We start from the raw sequence: 9,545 nt of genomic DNA, 5'->3' as shown, positions 1-9,545 counted from the left end.
ATTGGGGGGGGGGGGTTCTTTTTTTCCTTTATTTGTTGAGAAAATTAAAAATGTTGACCTAAAGCTACATCTTATTGATGAAAAAGGATTGTTTTTATTTTCACTGCCCAATTCTAATAAATTCTATGAAACACCTGTGGGGGTCAAAATGATCACCACACACGTAGATCTTCAAGGGGTGTAGTTTCCAAAATGGGGTCACTTTTTTGGCGTTTTCATTGTTTTGTCCCCTCAAGGGCTCTGAAAATGTGTCCTGGCCATTCCTGCTAAATTTGAGCTCCAAAAGCCAAATGGAGTTCTTTCCCTTCTAAGCCTTGCCGTGTGTCCAAACAGCAATTTATTGCCACATGTGGGGTATTGTTTTACTCTAGAGAAATTGCTTTACAAATTATGCGGTGCTTTTTCTCCTTTAATCCTTGTGGAAATGAGAAAAAATTAGCTAAACCTACATTTTCTTTGAAAGAATATAGATTTTCATTTTCACGGCCTACTTCCAATAATTTCTGCAAAAAACCTGCAGTGTCAAAATGCTCACTATACCCCTATATAATTTCCTCAAGGGGTGCAGTTTCCAAAATGGGGCCACTTGTGGGGGGTTTCCACTGTTTTGGTCCCTCAGGGGCTTTGCAAATGCGACATGGCCTCCGCAAACCATTCCTGCTAAATTTGAGCTCCAAAAGTCAAATAGCGCTCTTTCCCTTCTAAGCCCTGCTATGTGTCCAAACAGACGTTTATGACCACATGTGGAGTATTCTTTTACTCGGGAGAAATCGCTCTACAAATGTTGCAGTGCTTTTTCTCCTTTAGTCCTTTTGGAAATAAAAAAAAATTTGCTAAACCTACATTTTATTTGAAAGAATGTAGATTTTCATTTTCACAGCCTACTTCCAAAAAATTTCTGCAAAAAAACTGTCTTGTCAAATTTCTCACTATACCCCTAAATAAATTCCTTCGAGGGGTGTAGTTTCCCAAATGGGGTCACTTTTGGGGGGTTTCCACTGTTTTGGTACCACAAGAGCCCTTCAAAACTGACGTGAAGCCTAAAATATATTCTAATAAAAAGGAGACCCGAAAATCCTCTAGTTGCTCCTTTGCTTCTGAGGCCGGTGCTTCAGTCCATTAGCACACTGGGACCACATGTGAGATATTTCCTAAAACTGCAGAACCTGGGCAATACATATTGAGTTGCGTTTCTCTGGTTAAACTTTGTGTTACAAAAAAAATTGATTAAAAATTAATTTCTGCAACAACAAAAAATTTAGTTTGTAAATTTCACCTCTACTTTTGTTTAATTCCTGTGAAACGTCTAAAGGGTTAAGAAACTTTGTAAATGCTGTTTTGAATACTTTGAGGGGTGAAGTTTTTAAAATGGGGTGACTTTTTGGTGGTTTCTAAGATCTAAGGACCTCAAAGCCGCTTCACAACTGAACTGGCCCCTGTAAAAATAGCCTTTTGAAATTTTCTTGAAAATGTGAGAAATTGCTGCTAAAGTTCTAAGCCTTGTAATATCCTAGAAAAATAAAAGGATGTTCAAAAAACGAGGCCAATCTAAAGTAGACATATGGGGGATGTTAATTAGCAATAATTGTGTGTGGTATTACTATCTGCAGGCAGATACATTTAAATTTAGAAAAATGCTAATTTTTGCAATTTTTCGTTACATTTTGGTGTTTTTCACATTTAAATACTGTATGTATCGAGCAAATTTTGCCAGTAACATAAAGTCCAATGTGTCATGAGAAAACAATCTCAGAATCGCTTGGATAGGTTAAAGCATTCCGAAGTTATTACCACATAAAGGGAAACATGTCAGATTTGAAAAATGAGGCTCTGTCAGGAAGGTCAAAAGTGGCTAAAGAGGGAAGGGGTTAATATTATGTGTGATGTACTGGGAAGCTGGAATTTTTTTTTTAGAATGGAGTGGAATTGGAAAAAAACAGCAGGCCGGCATTTTCTTATGGATTTCGTTTTTACGGTGTTCTCTGTACAGTGAAAGTGACGTGTTACCTTTATTCTGAGGGTCAGTGCGATCGCGGTGATACCAAATTGATATAGTTTTTGTTATGTTTTATTACCTTTAAAAAAACGACAAAGTTTGAAAAAAATATTTGCACCATATTGTGATCCCCATAATAACGTTTTTATATTTCTGTGTACAGGGCTGTGTAAGGCGTCTTTTTGTACGTGGAAAGATGTGGTTTTTATTGATACCATTTTGGGGAATATCGGGCATTTCAAACACTTCATTCAATTTTGTGGGCGGTTGTAGTGGCAAAAAAATAGCGATTCAGACATTTTTTTTTTTTCACGCTACGGTGTTCACCATATTGGATAAATATTTTTATATTATTATAGTTTGGGTATTTTCGGACGCAGGGATACCTAATGTGTTTATGTTTATTTTTATATTGTGATCTAGGGAATTATTTTTATTGTTTTTTAGCCCCTCTAGGGGATTTGTACCTGCGATCATTGGATCGCTTGTGCCATAGACTGCAATATCACAGTATTGCAGTCTATGGTGAAATCAGTACTTTGTTATTGAGACCTGCCACAGGCAGGTCCTAATAGCAATCTTCCTATAGCAGGGCTGGGAGCGTTCACAAGGCGGCCAGCTGCTAGAGGAACACACCGGCTCCCACCATCTTGCCGCGTGTGAGCCGGTGTTACACAGCAGAGACCCAGCGGCTATGACACCCACTCTGCTTCTGAGCAGGCGCCATATTTAAATACCCTTTCCTTTACATAAATAGCCAGTGCAGCGACAGGAAAGGGTTAACAGGAAATAACTCAGAAGCAAAACGTTCTTCTTTTCTGCCTCCCTTCAGCCCCCGTAGCATTGATTTTATCACATCTCTATATAAATAGTAAATCTGTCTAGTTATGAAGTGATATGTCACCTCACCATACTGTAGCGTTACATTACTAAGCAGTCTTGCCATTCAGGAGTGTGGACAATTTGGGTGACAACAGTTGTCTGGGTTTTCTCTGGGCAGATATACAGAAGTGTCCTTCCTTAAAGAGGCTCTGTCACCAGATTTTGCAACCCCTATCTGCTATTGCAGCAGATCGGCGCTGCAATGTAGATTACAGTAACATTTTTATTTTTAAAAAAACGAGCATTTTTGGCCAAGTTATGACCATTTTTGTATTTATGCAAATGAGGCTTGCAAAAGTCCAACTGGGCGTGTTTACAGTAAAAGTACAACTGGGCGTGTATTATGTGTGTTACATCGGGGCGTTTTTACTTCTTTTACTAGCTGGGCGTTAGGAATGGGAGTGTATGATGCTGACGAATCAGCATCATCCACTTCTCTTCGTTACCACCCAGCTTCTGGCAGTGCAGACACACAGCGTGTTCTCGAGAGATCACGCTGTGACGTCACTCACTTCCTGCCCCAGGTCCTGCATCGTGTCGGCCACATCGGCACCAGAGGCTACAGTTGATTCTGCAGCAGCATCAGCGTTTGCAGGTAAGTAGCTACATCGACTTACCTGCAAACGCCGATGCTGCTGCAGAATCAACTGTAGCCTCTGGTGCCGATGTGTCCTCGCTCGTCCGACACGATGCAGGACCTGGGGCAGGAAGTGAGTGACGACACAGCGTGATCTCTCGAGAACACGCTGTGTCTGCACTGCCAGAAGCTGGGCGTTGTGAAGAGAAGTGGATGATACTTCTCGTCAGAACGCCCAGCTAGTAAAAGTACTAAACACGCCCCGATGTAACACACATAATACACGCCCAGTTGTACTTTTACTGTAAACACGCCCAGTTGGACTTTAGAAAGCCTCATTTGCATAAATACAAAAATGGTCATAACTTGGTCAAAAATGCTCGTTTTTAAAAAATAAAAACGTTACTGTAATCTACATTGCAGCGCCGATCTGCTGCAATAGCAGATAGGGATTGCAAAATCTGGTGACAGAGCCTCTTTAACTTATGTCTTCGGCCCCATGCAAACGACCGTATTTTTCATCCGTAATTACGGACCCATTCATTTCTATTGGCCACGGACACCTTTCTGTATTTTTGCTGAAAAAATGATAGAACCTGCCACTCTCCCATAGAAGCCTATGGGCGCTTCCGTATATATGGACGGCTACGGATGTGTATGCATAAACCATCCGTATTTACAGAAGCGTTGCTAAGCAACATGTTAGTGACATCATTTGCAGCCTCCCTTTTTTTTTACGTATACGTATATACGGATCAAATACGGATGCACTACAGACCGTATTTGCGGATATCGTTCCATATATATACGGATGACTACGGATTCGTATTTACCGACAGTATTTACGGATAGATGAAAATACGGTCATGTGCATGGGGCCTAACCCGAGATATATGGCGCAAGATGTTAAACGAAGATGTAAAAGAAAGTATTTACTCCGACGGATGCCATATGTCGCCCATAGACTCCCATGTTAAAAACAAGTGTATGTTGCTTTTTTTTGCTAGATGGCACGAGATTGTATTGAATTGGTATTATGATACATTGTATAACTTGATGCAAGTTAAGGGTTAACACATCTGTAAGGCCCAGTTCACACAAAGTTTTTTTATGCGGAAACCGTATCAGATTTAGTGTAAAAAAAAGTCCCAAACCACCTCCCATTGATTTCAATGGGAGGCGGAGGCGTTTTTTTCCGCGGCGGCTTTCAGTCGCTTGTGTTACAAAAAAGCGGCATACTCTTTCTTTCCGCCGTTTTTTACCCGAAAAATGCAGCGAAAAAGGCCACGAAAATAGCGGCAAGAATTTGCAGGCAGATTTTCCATTCCTGAATGAATTTTGAGGCAGATTTTTCTGCCTGCAAAAAAACTCTGTGTAAACGGGGTCTAACTGAGAATTATTATTTTTATTTACAATCTATTTACTGTTTTTTCTTCCCTTTTTAGAGATGACGTGTCTTCATATGATGTCATCAGTCCTACTCCTATGTGGTGAACAGGTAAGTTACAAGAGGTAGGTGACTATTTACTATGAATGTATTGTCTGCGTTATTCACATAGAGTATATATGTATACTGCTACACATGGCCGGACGTGTTGCACCCATAAAATGGCGTAATCAGGAAAGATTGGTGACATATTTAGGAATGAATGACTCTCTTTTATGGACAGTTGTAGACACATGAAGGATTTTTGTGGGAATGATCTTCTACATGGGGAATAATGCCGGGGTTGCAGATATCTTGTAATGTCTGCCCCTTACATGAAGAGAGTCTCTATAGTGAGACATATGAGAATGCGTGTACGATTGGGAGCAGATCCCATCTACAGCCCCCATATCCTTCCAAATCACTTTACTGCATCATGGGAAATACCTATTTTTGTTGGCAGCTTTGCCCATGAAGGAACTTTATGCTTTAGGTTGGGGCTACATGGGAATTTCTAATCATGTGCAACACAAATGACTACTAGTACTACAGGGGCTCAGCAAATGTGACATGGCGCCCAGAAACCATTCCAAAATCCAAATGGTGCTCCTTCCATTCTGATCCCTACCGTGTGTCCAAACAGATGTTTATGACCACATGTGGGGTATTGTTTTACTCGGGAGAAATTGCTTTACAAATGCTTTTTCTCCTTAAGTCCTTGTGGAAATGAAAAAAAATTAGCTAAACCTACATTTTCTTTGAAAAAATGTAGATTTTCATTTTTACGGCCTACTTCCAATAAGTTCTGTAAAACGCCTGTAGGGTCAAACTGCTCACTGTACCCCTAGATAATTTCCTCATGGGGTGTAGTTTCCAAAATGGGGTCACTTGTTGGGGGTTTCCACTGTTTTGTCCCCTCAGGGGCTTTGCAAATGCAACATGGCCTCCGCAAACCATTCCTGTTAAATTTGAGTTCCAAAAGCCAAATGGCACTCTTTCCCTTCTCAGCCTCGCCGTGTGTCCGAACAGCCATTTATTACCACATGTCGGGTACTGTTTTACTCGGGAGAAATTTCTTTACAAATTTTATGGTGCTTTTTCTCCTTTAGTCCTTGTGGAAATGAAAAAAAAAATAGCTAAGCCTACATTTTATTTGAAAAAAATTCGATTTTCATTTACACAGCCTACTTCCAAAAATGTCTGCAAAAAACCTGTGGGGTCAAAATGCTCACTATACCCCTAGATAATTTCCTCATGGGGTGTTGGTGTAGTTTCCAAAATGGGGTCATTTGTTGGGGGTTTCCACTGTTTTGTCCACTCAGGGGCTTTGCAAATGAGACATGGCCTCCGCAAACCATTCCTGCTAAATTTGAGCTCCAAGAGCCAAATGGCGCTCTTTCCCTTCTCAGCCCTGCCGTGTGTCCAAACAACCGTTTATTACCACATGTGGGGTATTGTTTTACTCGGGAGAAATTGCTCTACAAATGTTGTGGTAAAAAATGTAGATTTTAATTTTCATGGCTTAGTTCCAAAAATTTTTGCAAAAAAACTGGCGGGTCAAAATGCTTGCTACACCCCTAAATAAATTCTTTGAGGGGTGTAGTTTCCCAAATGGGGTCACTTTTGGGGAGTTTCCACTGTTTTAGTTCCACAAGACCTCTTCAAAGCTGACATGGTGCCTAAAATATATTCTAATAAAAAGGAGGCCCAAAATGCACTAGGTGCTAATTTGCTTCTGAGGCCGGTGCTTCAGTCCTTTATCACACTAGAGCTACATGTGGGATATTTCCTAAAACTGCAGAACCTGGGAAATAAATATTAAGTTGTATTTCTCTGGTAAAACCTTCTGTGGTACAAAAAAAATGGATTCAAATTGAATTTCTGGAAAAAAATAATGAACTTTGTAAATTTCACCTCTAGTTTGCCTTAATTCCTGCGAAATGTCTAAAGGGTTAAGAAACTTTCTAAATGCTGTTTTGAATACTTTGAGGGGTGCAGTTTTTAAAATGGGGTGACTTATTGGGGGTTTCTAATATATAAGGACCTCAAAGCCACTTCACAGCTGAACTGGCCCCTGTAAAAATAGCCTTTTGAAATTTTCTTGAAAATGTGAGAAATTGCTGCTAAGTTTCTAAGCCTTGTAACGTCCTAGAAAAATAAAAGGATTTTCAAAAACAGAGGCCAATCTAAAGTAGACATATGGGGATGTTAATTAGCAACATTTTTGTGTGTTATAACTGCCTGTCTTACAAGCAGATACATTCAAATTGAGAAAAATGCAAATTTTGGTGTTTTTCACAATTAAATACTGAATGTATCGGGGAAATTTTACCAGTAACATAAAGTCCAATGTGTCACGAGAAAACAACCTCAGAATCGCTTGGATAGGTGAAAGCATTCTGGAGTTATTACCACATAATTGAAACATGTCAGCTTTGAAAAATGAGGCTCTGTCAGGAAGGTCAAAAGTGGCCACAGCGGGAGGGGGTTAAAGAGGCTCTGTCACCACATTATAAGTGCCCAATCTCATACATTAGGAGATCGGCGCTGTAATGTAGGTGACAGTAGTGCTTTCTATTTTAAAAAAAACGATCTATTTTCACCACTTTATTAGCGATTTTAGATTTATGCTAATGAGTGTCTTAATGCCCAAGTGGGCGTGTTTTTACTTCAGACCAAGTGGGCGTTGTACAGAGGAGTGTATGACGCTGACCAATCAGCGTCATGCACTCCTCTCCATTCATTTAGGCAGCGCATAGGGATCCTTTTAGATCGCTATGTGCTGTCTTATACTAACACATTAACAATACCGAAGACAGTTTTGACAGTGAATAGACATTCCACGGGATGTCTATTCACAATCCCTGCACTTCGTTAATGTGTCTATGGTAGTTACAGTAGAGCACAGCGTAATCTCGCGAGATTACGCTGTAGATGAAAGGTTACAACGAGATGTTGCCCTAGAAAAGGGCCAAAACAAAGAGAGCCCTAAAGAGGCCAAATAAATGGTACCCAAATGAGGACCATAGAAATGGTTCCTGAGTAAGAACTATATAAATAGTGGCCGAGGACCACTGAAATGGTGCCTGCGTGTGGCCAAAAACAGATGATGCCCTAGAAAAGGGCCAAAACAAAGAGAGCCCTAGAGAGGCCAAATAAATGGTACCTAGATGGAGACCATAGAAATGGTTCCCGAGTAAGGACTATATAAATAGTGCCCGAGGACCACTGAAATGGTGCCTGCGTGTGGCCAAAAACAGATGCCCTAGAAAAGGGTCAAAACAAATAGAGCCCTAAAGAGGCCAAAATAAATGGTACCCAAATGAGGACCATAGAAATGGTGCCCGAGAAAGGACCATATAAATAGTGCCCGAGGACCACTGAAATGGTGCCTGCGTGTGGCCAAAAACAGATGATGCCCTAGAAAAGGGCCAAAACAAAGAGAGCCCTAGAGAGGCCAAATAAATGGTACCTAGATGGAGACCATAGAAATGGTTCCCGAGTAAGGACTATATAAATAGTGCCCGAGGACCACTGAAATGGTGCCTGTGTGTGGCCAAAAACAGATGCCCTAGAAAAGGGTCAAAACAAATAGAGCCCTAAAGAGGCCAAAATAAATGGTACCCAAATGAGGACCATAGAAATGGTGCCCGAGAAAGGACCATATAAATAGTGCCCGAGGACCACTGAAATGGTGCCTGCGTGTGGCCAAAAACAGATGCCCTAGAAAAGGGTCAAAACAAATAGAGCCCTAAAGAGGCCAAAATAAATGGTACCCAAATGAGGACCATAGAAATGGTGCCCGAGAAAGGACCATATAAATAGTGCCCGAGGACCACTGAAATGGTGCCTGCGTGTGGCCAAAAACAGATGCCCTAGAAAAGGGTCAAAACAAATAGAGCCCTAAAGAGGCCAAAATAAATGGTACCCAAATGAGGACCATAGAAATGGTGCCCGAGAAAGGACCATATAAATAGTGCCCGAGGACCACTGAAATGGTGCCTGCGTGTGGCCAAAAACAGATGATGCCCTAGAAAAGGGCCAAAACAAAGAGAGCCCTAAAGAGGCCAAATAAATGGTACCTAGATGAAGACCATATAAATGGTTCCTGAGAAAGGACTATATAAATAGTGCCCGAGGACCACTGAAATGGTGCCTGCGTGTGGCCAAAAACAGATGCCCTAGAAAAGGGTCAAAACAAATAGAGCCCTAAAGAGGCCAAAATAAATGGTACCCAAATGAGGACCATAGAAATGGTGCCCGAGAAAGGACCATATAAATAGTGCCCGAGGACCACTGAAATGGTGCCTGCCTGTGGCCAAAAACAGATGATGCCCTAGAATAGGGCCAAAACAAAGAGAGCCCTAAAGAGGCAAAATAAATGGTACCTAGATGAAGACCATAGAAATGGTTCCCGAGTAAGGACTATATAAATAGTGCCCGAGGACCACTGAAATGGTGCCTGCGTGTGGCCAAAAACAGATGCCCTAGAAAAGGGTCAAAACAAATAGAGCCCTAAAGAGGCCAAAATAAATGGTACCCAAATGAGGACCATAGAAATGGTGCCCGAGAAAGGACCATATAAATAGTGCCCGAGGACCACTGAAATGGTGCCTGCCTGTGGCCAAAAACAGATGATGCCCTAGAAAAGGGCCAAAACAAAG

The sequence above is a fragment of the Rhinoderma darwinii genome, unplaced genomic scaffold (genome assembly GCF_050947455.1).
Source record: "Rhinoderma darwinii isolate aRhiDar2 unplaced genomic scaffold, aRhiDar2.hap1 Scaffold_115, whole genome shotgun sequence".
Lineage (NCBI taxonomy): Eukaryota > Metazoa > Chordata > Amphibia > Anura > Rhinodermatidae > Rhinoderma > Rhinoderma darwinii.
Note: the sequence above shows the minus strand (reverse complement) of the source record.